This window comes from Amblyomma mixtum, chromosome 3, assembly GCF_055824585.1.
Source record: "Amblyomma mixtum isolate Tamu chromosome 3, ASM5582458v1, whole genome shotgun sequence".
Lineage (NCBI taxonomy): Eukaryota > Metazoa > Arthropoda > Arachnida > Ixodida > Ixodidae > Amblyomma > Amblyomma mixtum.
The window spans coordinates 371,347,075-371,363,875 of NC_143014.1; positions in this window are offsets into that span (position 1 = coordinate 371,347,075).

Here is a 16,801-nt window from a genome sequence, read left to right on the forward strand (position 1 = left end):
AAGTTTTTTAAACGTTTGAGCGCTGCCCCGGCAGCAGTCCATTTGGAAGTGCTCATGTAAGTATTTTATTTTCTCGCTCCTTAAAAGCTATGTTCCTTTAATGTGTCTTCATTTGTATTCTGTTAAATCATTCGGATAGTTACCCTTCAGAAACTTCTGAAATAGTTTGATTTGTTTTTTGTAATCTTGAGGCCTTCTTTGGTGATCCGTGGTTTTCAATTTCATTTTTTTTATGGGTTCTTTCTTTATGATGGTCGTGTTAAAGATCCTTGAAGATGACAATGAATGCCTCTTACCCTGTATCTGCTTTATCTGAAGCTAATACGGCTTTCGCCGCCGCGGTGGCTCAGTGGTTACAGCGTTCGGCTGCTGACTCGAAAGACGCGGGTTCGGCCCCGGCCGCGGAGGTCGGATTTCGATGGAGGTGAAATTCTAGAGGCCTGTGTACTGTGCGATGTCAGTGCCCGTTAAAGAACCCAAGGTGATCGAAATTTCCGGAGCGCCCTTCACTAGGCGTCCCTCATAACCTGAGTCGCTTTGGGACGTTTAACTCCTATAAACCATAAACAAATACGGCATTCAAATTTTCATTTTTGAAGCTTTTACGAAAACCATCGAATGTCAGAGATGTAATAGTTTGTGCTGTTATCAACCTTTCAGGGGTATGGCAAGATTTTTGGTCTGCCTTTTCGACGGCCATATAAATGTGAAAGTGGTTGCTTATGTCACTGAATACAGCTCCTGATAGCAAAGAGCTTGAGTTTATATTGCTGATAAAGAAATCGATGAGTGCGAATCGAGTGGCGTGACGCGTGTCGCTGTGCTTGCTACAATTGTATTTTCAGTTGAGTCGACAACTGATAAAAGCTTCGCCTGAGTAGAACAGGGTTTTGATAGATCTATAATAAAATCACCCCCAAGAGTCAAAGTTAAGTTATTGTCACTAATATAGTTGAGCAAGCTTTCTAAGCGTAGCAATAAAGCAACTTAAACCAAAATCAGGCGGTCTATGCATCACAGAAAAAACCTGGTTGCGTGAAATCAGCTTCAGATATTCGACTTCTTTATTCGCAAAAGTGAATTCAGACACGATGTCGCAGTCGAATTCATTTTTCATTAGAATTGCAAGCCCACCCCCTTGTCGGCTCGATCGGTTTAAGAAAAAAGTCTGATAGTTTTTTTGGTGTATATATACTCATCACATATGTGATGTGGAGCTAACTAGATAAGGTTGGATTATCAGTATTGCATCTAAAATATTTTCTCTGCATGTCGATTTCTCCAGAGTTTTGTAGAGCGTGAAAAAAGGAATTAGGTTTTTAATATCTTGACTGCAGCTCTCTCTTGTGGTGATAATATTATGCTGTTGGTCGCGAGAAGGCAAACTGAAGTTCCCTCTGATTACTAACATGTCTATCTGTAGTGTTTCAATCACAGAGTTAACAAAGGAGGCGAAACACTTAGAGTGCTGCCCAACACTTCGACAAGAGGACTTTTATTCGTCTGGGCATAGCGTTCATCACTGGCAGTGTTTAAATAGGGTTATCCCTCCGAGGAGGAAGGCCCGGTGAGAGGGAGAAGGTTGTGAATGGGAAGGATGCCAGGATGGGAGAGGGTGAATCTTGTCCAGGCACGATGGCCGCTAAAGACAATTCACCGGTTGAACTGCAGAGCTGTCAAAAGAAAAAGGCCAGCTTAGCAGAAAGGAATCCAGTAGTGTGTATCGTGCAGTGATAGCAAAACGTGTGCTTGAAAGCCTGTGTGTCCAGCCGTGACAGATTGCTTTTATAACTAGCTGCGGTGACCTGAAATACAGGAAATAAGCACCATGGACGAACGAATTAGTGGGGGTGGGGGCAAAAGAAAGGAAATTGCAGGAAAAAGAGAAAATGAAGTGCGAGTTCAGAGAAAGCGCTTTGGGCATAGGGTTCGGGGGGAGGCAGGAATGTGGAAGCCAAGGGTTTATGAGAGAGGGTAGCCGAAGCTTCACGGCATAAGGCAAAAGTAGAAGCATGTATTGAACACATCGAAAAAAAAAATGCGGCTGAAAAGTGAGATTGATGAGGGAAAGGATAGGTCGGGGCGGAGGGGTAGGGAGAAAGAAACGATAATGCGGCGTTATGAAGTATGGGAAATGTTCTGACCTTTGCTGGGGGAAGACCTTTTTAAGTAATTGCGCCGATGCCGGAATGGACCTAAGCGAATCTGTTTCCTCGGGATATATTGATAACTGCAGTTTATAAGGTTTTACATTTCGGGATTTGGAATGCCTCTTTCTATTTTGTATTCCTTTCGGATTTGAAGCCTGATTGACGAATATACAGTTTAAGTGCATCGTAGTTGTGACAACGTTGAATAAAATGTTCCGACACTGCCTTTTGTACGTTCCTTGGTGTGTCATTTCGATGGCCGTTTAGTCTGGCGTTGATACGTTTCCCGCGTTTTCCGATGTGTTGTATCTGACATGATGTAAATAACTTTGGATGAAGCGCAGTTAAAGCTAGTTTTATGCCAAAAATGAAGTGGCTAGCTTGCCATGCTTCTAATAGTAGTGTCCCTTTGTAAATGCCTGCTTGTGTTGCATCTTACTCAACTGCAAGAGCTTACTCTCGGCCGGAGCTTCTTATCAAGCCTAGCGTGCACTAGAACATCTCACAGGTTTGTGTGGCGTCTGCATGTTGCCCTTAGTGCGTGTAGAAGTATATTCCGTAGAAGGTCGTTGCTAACTACAATAGGGTGGTATTTGCGCAGAATATTGTTTATGTTGGAAAGCAAGGTCTGTTGCTGGGCCAGTTGGTTGGGGTACATCTTGAGAACAAACAGCGCTTGCAGACAAGCGCAGTTCAGCGCAGTTGTGTGTCCGTCTTGTTCTGGTCCTTTGTCTGCAAGCGCTGTTTGTTCTCAAGATGTTGGAAAGGACGTTCCAGTACTTCGTTGAAAATGCAGGAGGCTACTGGCTGTTAACTTTTGTTCGTGTTTAAGTTCCTTGCCCCATTTTAGAGTGCTTGTTCGTTGGGAAGCATTATTATCGGTGTTCTGGGGAATGGTTCTTATAAATTAGGGAGTATTTAGGGAGTGGAGTTCTTTCAAATAAATTGAAAAAGGGTGAAAAACTGGGCGGGTTGATACAGGATTCTTGTTAACGAGGCACCACAAGGACGACGACGGAGACGCAGAAAGACAGAACAGGTGCAAATGGTCGTCGTCACCGATATATTTTCTTCACACGCGCGTTGCCAGTCCTATATATACGTCCGCAGGCATGTGCGTCGTAATCGTTTGCGGCGCAAAGACAGTTCAACTCAGTTAATTCCGCGTTTATTATCTGAGGTGCTGCTTGGACATATATTGATAACAGGTTACGAAGCGAGCGGCGCAATTCGGTATACTTTCTAAGCTATTAACGAGAACCTTTGTGGGACGGAGAGGGTGGTGTTCCAAACAGAGCATGCATATTTATAATGGACCGCACGTTGGTTACAAGGTGCCCTAGCCAAGTATAACCAAGGTTTCAAAAACCACGGAATGTCCTATCTACGTGAAACCAACTCAGGGTTGTTTAGAGCCGCGTGACCCAGTCTGCAGCATTTTTTTCGTTCTTCAAAGTAAATTAGTTAAGCCTAATAATCTAACTTTTTAATTATTGGTTTCAGGAACAAAGTTTCAATGCAGAAGTTGTAGATCGCTTTGAGAAAGAGCTGCGTGAAACGCTTGCACCATGGCATCGTTTACGCAGTAGTTTTTTTTACCGGCATTAAAACATAACTCTTACAATAAAAAGTGACAACGGTGCAAGTTAAACGTCTCGAGACACGTCTCAGAGAAAAAATTCGCTTTTTTCTGGAGGTATTCCCCCGATGGGCACACTGGGTGCACACTGTGTGTATGTGCACACTGGGGCAGAGATGTGAGCCAGCAGCTAGTCACGTGACAGCATTCTTTTAAGTGCAATTAATTAAGCTAGGTAAATCGTACTTTGATGGAAACAGCGCTTAGAGCGGTTTTTCGAAACGTTCTACAACTTTTCTATTCACACTTTGTTCAAGTCAATGATTAAAAAGTTAGCCAATAAGGCTTCACTAATTTAGTAACTCTGAAGAACGAAAAAGATACTGTACGCTAGGCCACGCGACTCTGGACAACTCCCAGTTTATTTCACTGGGCTAGGAGGCTTCATCTTTCTTAAAAGCTCGCTTACATTCAACTTGGACACCTAGTGTATGTTTCCTTAGTATTTTGTGAGGCTCGCTTGAAATTTCTCTTAATAAAGTTAATAAAATGAAGTTAATCATTAGAAGTATCGCGGTGCCGCTGTAGCAAATAACCTAAAGAGAATAAACATGTATCAAATATAGGCTCATGAGCCTTTCGTAAGATGCACTACCTTAGACATAAGCTAAATCTAGAGCCACGCTAACTTATATTACCTCACTGGTCGATCATAAGGCGAACACTAGAATGCGCACGAGCCATCTGGGACCCCTACACTAAGCGTAAATTGAAGGATTAGAAAGGGCACAACACAAAGTCGTCCGCTTTAATTTTACAAAGTATCGCTAAACTGACTCGCTAACCATCCTCATGTGAAGTCATGGAAACCAGACCTCACCTCACAACTGCGCCAGAAGATGTAGGGATTAAAGCTGCTTTTCATGCCAAAAAACTATAAAATGTCCATGAGTCCAGACCCCTTCCTTACACCTCCTACAACGCAACCAACAAGAAATCGTAATGCGCTGTCATTAACATCTTACAAAGGTATAATTAACGTATTTAATTACTCATTTTCCCCCGGACTATAGATAATTGGAACAAGTTGCCACCAAACCGTGTCAACAGCGCCGACTCTTCTGATGCAATTGTTTGCTAGCGCCTTATTCTCAAAGTTATATTTTTGTCTGTTCGTATTTTCATAACCTGTATTGTTGCAGTCACAATTTTAACCATATATTTTGTATTGAAACACTGCATTTTGCAGCTTCTGTTTTATGGTTTATGGGGGTTTAACGTCCCAAAGCGACTCAGGCTATGAGGGACGCCGTAGTGAAGGGCTCCGGAAATTTTGACCACCTGGGGTTCTTTAACGTGCACTGACATCGCACAGTACACGTGGCTCTAGAATTTCGCCTCCATCGAAATACGGCCACCACGGCTGGGATCTAACCCGCGTCTTTCGGGTCGACAGCCAAGCGCCGTAACCCCTGAGCCACCGCGGCGGCTATTTTTCGTAGTTTTAAGAGGTGCGTTTGCTTGATTGCGTTGTTACTTTATACCCCTTTTGTGTTATGATTCACGGCTTTATGTGTGCATGTACCTCCTGCTTGGGCCTAGCGTAAGGCCTGCGGTATATTTTAAATAAATAAATGAAAACTGGTCCTGCCTTAAGGGTTATACACTGGACGGGACAGATCCATGATAAGTGTGAACAGAAGTGACACTTAAGTACTTATAAGGGTTCGTTAACTCTGCCGAGGAGCTGATGATTTCATTTCATTCATTCATTCATTTATTGATACTGTCAGCCTTTCTCAGGCTATTACAGGAGTGGAAAACCTAATAAATTCACATTCAAAACAAGGTACATTTCACAACTGCGATGTCGATACAAAAAACAAAGGAAAAATCAAACAGTAGATAAGAATAACGCATGCAAGTGCTGAGGCAAAACTATTACATTGGTGTACTACGGTACAGGTAAGATTTTAGGCATTCTAGAAAGGCGTCGAGGGAGTTAATATTTACAATGGACTCTGGCAGCATGTTCCATTTTTTAATAACACGAGGAAAAAAGTGTACTTAAAACAATCGTTATAAGAACGCGGCACAGGAATATACATGGAATGGCGATGTCTTGATGTTTCATTAGGGTGTATTGTAAAATATGGTGATGTGTTGATATTCAAGTGGCCACGGATTAAACATTATTGTGGCCACGTGACTTACGGGGCTACGCTTTCCGGTAAATCGGATACAGCAGCACTTGGAAACATTTTGAGACATACGTCAATGTTTTCACCAACAGGGTGTGCTGTCTATGGTTGGTCTGTGGGGTTTTTACGTCGCAAAGCGACTCAGGCAATGTGAGACATCGTAGTGAAGGGCTCCGGAAATTTCGACCACATGGGCTTTTTAACGTGCACTGACATCGCACAGTACACCAGCCTCTAGAATTTCGCCTCCAAAGAAATTCTAGCCGCCGCAGCCGGGATCAAACCCGCGTCTTTCGGGTCAGCAGCAGAGCGCCGTAACCACTGAGCCACCACGGCGGGATATGCTATGTGACTAGGTATCTAATCGGTCTGAATCATCTTTATTTGCCGTGTTCAAAAAATATTTTTTCGGTAAAAATATTTCTTCGGTAAAGCAAAAAATATTTGCCTTACCGAATGTATTTTATGTCCATATACAGTATATATAAGTTAAGTCTGTAGCGTGCCATCGTGGTCCGGCAGCCGAAGACGACGACTGTCCCAGTACGCCTGCCAAGCACGCGCAGACTGGATTTTCATGGCTGCTTAACTGCAAGGCCGGCGCAGCGCTGTTCCATCCCAGCCTGGCTGAGCGCGTCCAGCCGAATATATTTGTGGAGACCTGACGATGACTGGTGCCCACGATTCGTCTCCACAAATTTGGTGACTCCGGACTTCGCGTCTTCGTTCTCTGCTCCTGCCCTGCGCTTTGCATCAGCCGCTTCGCTAGGCCTACCGCTGCCCGGAGCTCGAGACCCCGCCTACCTTCCATCGTGTAAGCCCTGGCCATGGATCCCTCCACTCCTGTGCCGTCTCCGTCGCCTCGCACGCTGCCACTTCATGAGTCCGCGGTCTCCGCCCTCAAGCTCCCCGACTTCTGGTCATCGGACTCGGAACTTTGGTTCCTCACAATCGAGGCCTTGTTCCGCCGGCACCGCATCACGTCACAGGTGACCATGTTCGACCATGTCATTGGTGCGCTCACGCCTGCTACTGCTGCGGTTGTTCGCGACGTCTTGCGCTCTCCGCCTTCTGATCGCCCATACGATCATCTCAAAGCGAACGGAGCCGCGTCGCCTGCAGCAGCTCCTTACCTCAGAAGAGCTTGGAGATCGCAAACCTACCGAGCTGTTGCGTCGCATGACCGCCCTGGCTGGAGACTTGGCTACTCCCCACTACAGCACGCTCTTGCGGGAACTCTTCCTGCAGCGCCTGCCTCCGCAGGTGCGCATGATCCTGAGCGCGTCTTCGTCTCAGACCCTGGTATCCCTGGCTACGCTTGCGGATAAGATCATGGACGTCGGCTTTCCCTCCCTTGCAACACTTCATCGCCCTCCTGCCCCTCAGCTATCGAGCCCAGCTCCTGACGATTGCTATACCCGTCTCACTGCTACTCATGAGGAGCTAGCCCGGCAGGTGGCGCAGCTTACAGCTGAAGTTGCAGCTCTTCGTGCTCGCCAGCCGCATTCGTCGTCTCCACCCCGTCGTAGAAGCCCCAGTTTTTCTGGCAATCGTTATCCGCCCTCGACGACCCTTTGCTGGTTCCACCGCCGATACGGCTCTCGCGCACGCCACTGCCGCCAGCCCTGCTCCTTCGCGGGAAACGGTCCGGCCGAACACTGAAGGCGACCGGTGTTCTCGGCCCGCGATCCAGTCGCCTTTTCCACGTCACTGACCGTGTAACCAAAGTCCGCTAGCTCATCGACACTGGTGCCGAGATCTGTGTTCTTCCGCCTACGTTGGCTGAGCGGCGCCGTCCTTTAGACTCTCCTCCTCTGACCGCAGTCAACGGATCCACCATACGGACATACGGCCAGAAGTCGGTAACGCTTGACGTCGGACTCCGCCGTACTTTTCGCTGGGTATTTGTTATCGCGGACGTGCGCACGCCAATCATCGGCGCCGACTTCCTATGGCACTACAGGCTCCTAGTTGACATGCGGCAAAACAGAATACTGGATTCAGAAACAAGCCTAGTCGTCCAAGGCGTCTCTTGCCGCGCTCCACCACTCCGGCTCCTCCAGGCGCACAGCACCGTTTCCGACCCTTGGTCCAGCATCCTTGCTGAGTTTCCAGATGTCTTCCGACCCCCGTCCCTCCAAGCGCCAGTCGCTCACAACGTGACTCATCATATTGTGACGACTGGGCCTCCCGTGTTTGCTCGCGCTCGTCGCCTCGCACCGGATCGCCTCGCTGTCGCCAAACAGGAATTTGAGCATATGCTAGAGCTTGGCTTCATCCGCCCCTCCTCCAGTCCTTGGGCGTCGCCTCTCCACATGGTGCCCAAAAAGACCGGCGACTGGCGGCCGTGCGGCGATTACCGGGCCCTCAACAAGGCCACAATCCCTGACCGCTACCCGATTCCCCACATCCAAGATTTTACATCGGCTCTACATGGCTGCACAATCTTCAGCAAAGTTGATCTTGTGAAGGCATATCATCAGATTCCTGTGGAACCGTCGGATATCCCGAAGACCGCCATTATTACACCTTTTGGCATGTTTGAATATCTGAGGATGCCTTTCGCTCTTCGCAACGCGGCCCAGACTTTTCAGCGTTTCGTTGACCAAGTCCTACGCGGCTTGACGTGCTGCTTTGCCTACATTGACGACATTCTCGTCTTCAGCCCTACGGTAGAGGCCCACAAGCTCCACCTGCGTCAAGTGCTCGAAAGACTCAGGCGCTTTGGTCTCGTGGTCAACGGACCGAAAAGCGAGTTCGGCGTTGCTGAGTTGGACTTTCTCGGCCATCGCGTCAACGCCGATGGCATTCGCCCCTTGCCGGCCCGTGTCACCGCCATCAGTCCGTTTCCCCGGCCCACCACCACCCGACAACTGCGCGAATTTCTTGGTCTCGCCAACTATTATCGGCGCTTCATTCCTCGCTGCGCTGCAATACTGCAGCCTCTCCACGACCTTCTCTCGGGCCACGGCAAGCCGACCGCTCTTGTTGCTTGGACCGATGCCGCTGACCGCGCATTCAGCGGCATCAAAGCAGCCATTGCCGGAGCGACGCTGCTGGTTCATCCTAAATGTGACGCGCCCACGTCCGTCATGGTTGACGCATCGGACACTGCTGTCGGCGCGGTATTGCAACAGTTCGTCGGTGGTGTTTGGCAGCCAATTGGCTTCTTTTCCAAGAAGCTTGCGCCCCCTGAACACCGCTACAGCACCTTCGGCCGAAAGCTGCTAGCAATATATTCAGCCGTGAAGCACTTCCGACATTTTCTCGAGGGACGCAGATTTCATATCCTCACTGACCACAAACTTCTGACGTCCGCGCTAGCATCCAACAGTACGTCCTACGCTCCTCGCGAAGTCAGGCAGCTCGCCTACATTTCCGAATTTACCTGCGACATTCGTCACGTCAGCGGCAAGTCCAACATAGTTGCCGACGCTCTTTCTCGTGGTGAAGTCAATGCGACGGACAATGGACGGCCAGTCGACTTCACGGCTATGGCTGCAGGCTCAACGAGCCGATGCCGAGTTTCAACGGTTTCGCACGCGCGACGCCTCTTTAGTGTTGCAGGACGTCTTGCTCCCTGACTGCGCCGTTCCCCTAGTTTGCGATACATCAACCGGTCGCCCTCGCCCCTACGTGCCTCCACCATACTGACGAACCGTCTTTGATGCCCTCCATTCTTTGGCCCATCCTGGCATTCGCGCAACACAGCGCCTTGTTACGGCTCGCTATGTCTGGCCTCGCATCAACGTCGACATTCGCCGCTGGTCGCGCGCGTGCCTGAGCTGTCAGAAAAGCAAAGTGCATCGACACACTGCGACGCCGCTTGGCACGTTCCCTTCCCCGGACGCCCGCTTCAGCCATCTGCACGTCGACATTGTCGGTCCCCTTCCTACCTGCGGGAACCACCGCTACCTGTTAACCTGCATTGACAGGTTCACGAGATGGCCTGAAGCGATGCCCCTTCTGGACATAACGGCGGAGTCGATCGCAAGAGCACTCATCACACTGTGGATAAGCCGCTACGGTGTCCCTTGCACCATTACGACTGATCGTGGTCGTCAATTTGACTCCACCTTATTTGCTAACCTATCTCGGCTCCTCGGCGTCAATCACATCAAGACGACCTCTTACCACCCGATTTCCAACGGTGTCATTGAGCGTTTTCACCGGCAGCTGAAAGCTTCACTTATGGCGTCCGCTTTTCCTTCGCCATGGATTGAGCGCCTACCCTTCGTCCTGCTTGGTCTCCGCAGTGCACTTCGCAGTGACTCTTCTACCTGTGCAGCAGAGCTAACGTTTGGCACTACTCTCCGTGTCCCTGGCGAATTCTTCGAGCCCTCACCACCCACGCCTGCTGACGTCTCAGATTACGCCTACCGCCTACGTAGCGCTATGAGCAGTGTAGTTCCACCACGTCAACGCCAGTATTCCCGTCGTGTCCACGTCCCCTCCGACCTTCAACGGTGCACTCACGTCTTTGTTCGCCACGACGCCGTACGCCCGCCCTTACGGCCACCATACGATGGTCCGTACCAAGTGCTCCGGCGTGCTCCTAAGCACTTTCTCCTGCTCATCAACGGCCGGCAGGACACAATCTCAGTTGACCGCCTTAAACCTGCTCATCTTTACACCGACGTCATCGCTAACTGTGCCGCTGCATTCCCTCCCGACCGTGCCAGTAGTCGTCGCGTACGATTTGCGCCAAGCCTATCCGCTTTTCGCCATTCACACCTCGCTCATGGCTTCATCGCTAGAGGGGGGGCCCTGTAGCGTGCCATCGTGGTCCGGCAGCCGAAGACGACGACTGTCCCAGTACGCCTGCCAAGCACGCGCAGACTCGATTTTCATGGCTGCTTAACTGCAAGGCCGGCGCAATGCTGTTCCATCCCAGCCTGGCTGAGCGCGTCCAGCCGAATATATTTGTGGAGACCTGACGATGACTGGTGCCCACGATTCGTCTCCACAAGTCCAAAAGCTTACGTTTGAAGGCCGAACACAGTATATCGACAATTTGGGAAGGCTCTATCTCATCTGCCCACCTAACTTTCTGCTGCCCCTTCCTATGCTTCCCTTCTCTTAGAAATCAGTCCATTACGCTTAGGGGCCATCAGCCATCTTGCTTCCACTTTTCTTGGAGTGCTGAAGTCTATATCCTCCACTTGATTTCGACTAGGATGTCACTAACTCGCGTTTGCTCCCTGATCTACTCTGTTTTCTTCCTGTCTCTTCGTGGTTACATTTATCATCTTCCTTTCCATAGCTCGCCGCGTTGTCCATAACTTAAGTTGAACCTTTTTTATTAGCCTCCATGTTTCTGCCCCATAGGTATTAAGATACAGCTGATACATACTTCTGTCTTTTTGCTGATAGCACAACAACCAAATATATAGTTAATTTCAGCATGCGACACAAACCAACAACTGTATCCTTGTCTTTTAATCTGGCAGATCACAGAACAATGGGACGATTTTTGTCCTCCCAGAAAGAGGAGACTATGAGCGCGATCGATATTAAATGGGTTGATCGAGATAGTGTGCTCGATAGTGCAAAACGCTAGTTGACACCTACAAGAAGGTATAACAGGGCCCAATGTACAAGAAATAGTCGCAGCTAATGCTCTTAATTGGGCTAGTTGGTTTATGGATTCCAACATGGTAACTAGCACTATAAATACACGGACCTATAAAGAACCAACAGGACACGCGCTAGGTAACACACGATTTTTCCTACGTCCGTGTCTTTTTAGCGCTAGTTACGATGTCGGAATCCACAAACCAGCTATACCATTTAAGACCATTAGTGCGAAACGAGACGACAGCTTCTTCGGAATACTTTTACGTCTTCTATATGCTATCACCGAATCCAACATACAGATGAACGTTACTTCAAAGTCACTTTTCAGCCTCATCAAGAGTGGCCTTCAAGGTCACTATTTCGGTACACAGCGCTTTTGAAGCGTCGTGCTTTAGCCTACTTCAATGCTTTTTCCAGTTTTTTACCACGGCCGAGAGGCTTTCGGCTGCTTCAACAGTAGAGCTTTGTCTACAGCGCATTTAGGCAAGGTGCGACAAAATCTGCACCTGGCCCGACTCAGTGCTACTTGTAGCTTCTAGTATAGCTGAAAGATCTGCTACGTCTCTCTGCGTGTAAGAACCATGTGCAGTAAGGGGGACAGGATTTACTTCAGCATCGTGCCACAAGAAAATGAGTAGTTTGGACAGATAACTACTGCACACAGCTGCCGGAGAAAAACATAAACCACAGCGATGTCGTAGAGGCAGAGCATCCGCCTCGCCTCCCTCCAAGGGGACCGGGATTAAATCCCTGGTACCACGCAATTCTCCACCGGGTATGAAAAAAAAATCCGCGCGTCGATGGAATTTCATAACCTGGTCTGGGGTGTCAATGACAAACACCGGCAACGCACTCTCTCACCAGAAAAGCATTTGGCCACCCTTATAGTATTTGGCCAGAACCTTCTTTGAACAAACCAGTTAACCCTCGGCCTTAAGTCCCCAGCGGCTGCGGAGCAACTGACCAAGGCGCCGGTCAGAGTTTTGACGCAGCAGAGGGGGCTAAGAATCTCTGGCTCAGGGCAGTCCTCCATTGGAAACTGAACCTGGCAACGTTTACCGCTAGAACCTTATCCAGTGAGGCTAGCCTAGCAGTGGTTTTCGAGTAACTAGCGAGTATTAAATGGAATATCATAGGCCTTAGTGAGGTTAGGAGAATAGATGAGGCGTACACAGTTCTAAGGGGTGGGCACGTACTGTGCTATCGTGGATTAGCCGACAGATGAGAAATAGGCGACGTATTCCTCACCAATCAGGATATAGCTGGCAACATAGAGGAGTTCTATACTATTAACGAGAGTGTGACAGCTATTGTAAATAGGCTTAATAAGGGGTAAAAACTGAAGGTGTTGCAGGCCTACCCGCTTACATTCAGTCAAGATGACCAGATCGTCGAAAGCTTCTGCGAAGACGTGGAATCGGCAATGGAGAAAGTAAAATCACAGTACGTTGTACTAATGGGCAACTTCAATACGAAGGCAGGCAAGAAACAGGCTGGAGATCAGGCGGTAGGCGACTATAGCATAGGCTCCAGGAATTGGAGGGGGGAGTTGTTAGTAGAGATTGCTGGAAGGAATAATTTACGGGTCATGAATGCCTTCTTCCGGGAACTAAAGATCAGCAAGTGGACGCGGAAGAGCCTAAATGGTGAGAATAAAAATGAAGTAGACTTCATACTACGTACTCACCTCGGTATCGTGCAGCATGTGGAGGTCCTCGAAAAGGTGCGTTGCACCGACCACAAGATGTGAAGGTCTCGAATTAGCTGAGGCCTGAAGAGGGAACGGAAGAAATTAGTTAAGCGGAAGGCGATTAAAGACTTAGCGGTAAGAGGGAAAGTAGAAGAATTCAGGGTATCGCTGCAGAACAGATATTAGGCTCTAACTGAGGAAGCCGATCTTCTTGTTCAAACAATGACCGATAATTTCACAGCTGTCATTGCGGAGTGCGCAAGCTATCCACAATGATATCTATGCCACCAAGCTATCTCTTGAGACGAGAAATCTTATTAAGAAATGCAAAGCATGAAAGCGTGAAACCTCGCGGACAGATTACAACTGGCAGAGCTATCAAAGTTAATACATAAGCGCAAGGTAGCTGACAAAAAGAAGTTTAATATTAAGAAAATCGAGCATTCTCTGAAGAATGGAGGTAGCCTAAATGCTGTGAAGAGGAAACTAGGCACAGGTAAAACGCACATCTACGCGCTAAGAGACAAAAGGGCCACGTCGTTAGCAATATAGATAAGATAGTTAAAGTAGCCGAAGTGTTCTTAACAAGCCTATACAGTAGCCGGCGTTATGAGACCATTAATAAGAGAAGCAGCAGTGCACAGCATTGGGACATCCCGTCCAGTAAGGAAAGAGGAAGTAAAGCAAGACTTAGGAGCAATGCAAGGGGGAAAGCAGATGGTGAGGATCAGGCAACACCAGATCTCTTGAAGGACAGCGGGGAGACTGTGCTAGAAGAACTGGCCATCCTGTTTACTCAATGCCTTATGGCCTCGAGCGTAGCAGATGCTTGGAAGAACGCTAACATTATGTGAATTCATCAGAACGGAGACGTCCAGGACTTGAAAAATTACAGACCGACCAGCTTACTGTCCGCTGCTTGCAAGATATTTACTAAGGTAATCGCAAATAGAATCAGGACAACATTATACTTCAATAAATCAAATAATCAGACAGGCTGTCGTAAAGGACATCGACAACAGATCATATTCCTACTCTCGGTCAAGTGACAGAGAAATACGCAGACTATGTTCTACGTCACACCGGCGGTAACTCAGGACGTTTTACGTCCGCCGCTTATGAACGTGGGTGGCGCTGATGAACACTCTCAAGGTTAGGTTACTTGTAAACATAAATACCTCCGAAAGCAGAAGATTTGACAGCCGTCGCCGTAGCTCAGAGGTAGAGCACCGGACGCGTAATTCGGAGGTCGTGGGTTCGGATGCCACCGGCGGCATGTGGTTGTTTTTTCTTCTGCTTTTCTAATCAATTGGCTTTAGGCGATAACATATTCAGTAATATTCTAAATTGATCAACACCACAAAATAAATAAATAAATAAAAAATCCCCTGTGCCCCTTGGTTTCTGTGGCTGTTGGCTTCTTTCATATTTATAACGAGCCCCTCATTCGCCTTCCCTTGTTTGCTTAATTGCTTAGCGAGGGCCTCGGTTCTGGCAGCCTTGACGCCATATGAAGCATAAGAGGGTTCTCACGCAGCTTCCACCCTCTTCAAGAAGAACAGCGCGAAAAGACAAGGACCACAGGAAGATACACAAAGACAAGCGCTGACTTTCAACTCAAGATTTATTGCTCGGAACGTGGAAATAAATACATCAGGCTCTAAGCAACAAAAAGAACACGTAGGGTTGATACACACTTGTCCACGCACACAAAAAATACCAAACAGATACAACAGCATTACTTCCTTGCAGATAGAAATTCTAATTCTTTCTTTGACAACGATAAGGAGGGACTACTGATACATGCGTCATTTAGCCGGGCGATTTCAGCAGCTTCAATGATTTCTCGAGTCAGCGTATTGGGGTGTCTACTTAACACTTTTGTTTGTTGGAAGAATGGTTGGCACGTTTTGCTTTCGCAATCTCGGCAGTGGATGCCGAGGTGCCCTTTAACAGTATTATAAACAGTGATATTATGTTCTCTCAGGCGCTCGTTCAGGCATCTGCCCGTCTGGCCAACATACTGTTTCCCGCACGAAAGTGGAATAGAGTAAATGACACCTTCTTGGCATGCAACAAACTGATTTTCATGCTTTATGGAACACTTTTTTGGCGTGAATTCATCATTCACTTGTTTACACAATTTCCCAAGCTTTTCGGGAGCCGAAAAAACAACTCTTACTTGAGCTCGGTTGCCTATCTTCTTTAGCTTATGGGAAAATTTATGAATGTAAGGAACAACTGTTGTCTTTTCTTTTACCTTGGCAGACTCTGTGAGATCATTCTTGTTGTTTTTGCTTAAATTTGCGAGCATCGATTCAGAAACGGACACGAGCAGTTGCTTGGGATATCCTGCCTTTACAAGGCGATCAGTTTGCTGGTTGAAACTGTCTTGTTGAGCGTGAATGCAAAATTTATTTAGAGCGTTGTAATAGCATGACTTAGCCACGGCGCGTTTAACTAACTTGGAATGCGACGATGCGAATGGAAGTAGAGGCTTGTTGCTTCGCGGTTCAAACGACCAGCAGGTATGATTCGGCGTAAAGCTGAGTCTAATATCAAGAAATCTAATCGTATTATTTTCAGGAACTTCGGAAGTCAACGTGAGTGGATGAAGGCACTGGACAAAAATATCTTCAATCTCTTGCTTGACTGGTTCAAAATTATGGACATCGGTGTCTAACAGAACAAAGAAATCGTCAACAAACCGAAAACAGCGCAAAGCTTTTGACCCTTCTAATTGTCGTTGGAGCCTTCTGTCCTTTTGTGCGAGCAACAGATCACTAAGCACGGGCGCTATGCATGAGCCGATGCAGACTCCTTTCTTCTGCAGGTAAAGAACACCATCCCAGATAGCAAATGTTGAATTTAAATACACTTCAAGGAGTTCTAGGAACCCTGAGACTGAGATGCCTGCCTCATTTTGGAAGGCAACAACGCCGTGTTTATCGAACATGGCATACCAACTCGCCCAAGCATCAGTCCTAACGAGCTTCCACCCTCTCCGTTCGATAACGTTCTACGTCACATCTGCGGTAACTCAGGACGTTCTACGTCCGCCGCTTATGAACGTGGGTGGCGCTGATGAACACTCTCAAGGTTAGGTTACTTGTAAACATAAATACCCCCGAAAGCAGAAGATTTGACAGCCGTCGCCGTAGCTCAGAGGTAGAGCACCGGACGCGTAATTCGGAGGTCGTAGGTTCGGATGCCACCGGCGGCATGTGGTTGTTTTTTCTTCTGCTTTTCTAATCAATTGGCTTTAGGCGTTAACATATTTAGTAATGTTCTAAATTGATCAACACCACAAAATAAATAAACAAATTTAAAAAAAATCCCCTGTGCCCCTTGGTTTCTGTGGCTGTTGGCTTCTTTCATATTTATAACGAGCCCCTCATTCGCCTTCCCTTGTTTTTCTATATATAGCGTTCACTGACTACGAGAAAGCACTTCACTCAGTGGGAAACTCAGGAGTCATGCAGGCATTGCGGAATCCGAGTGTAGAAGAGTCTTACGTGAAAATGCTGCAAGATATCTATAACGACTGCACAGTTATCATAGTACTTCATAAAGGCAGCAATAAAATTCTAATAAGGAAGGGTGT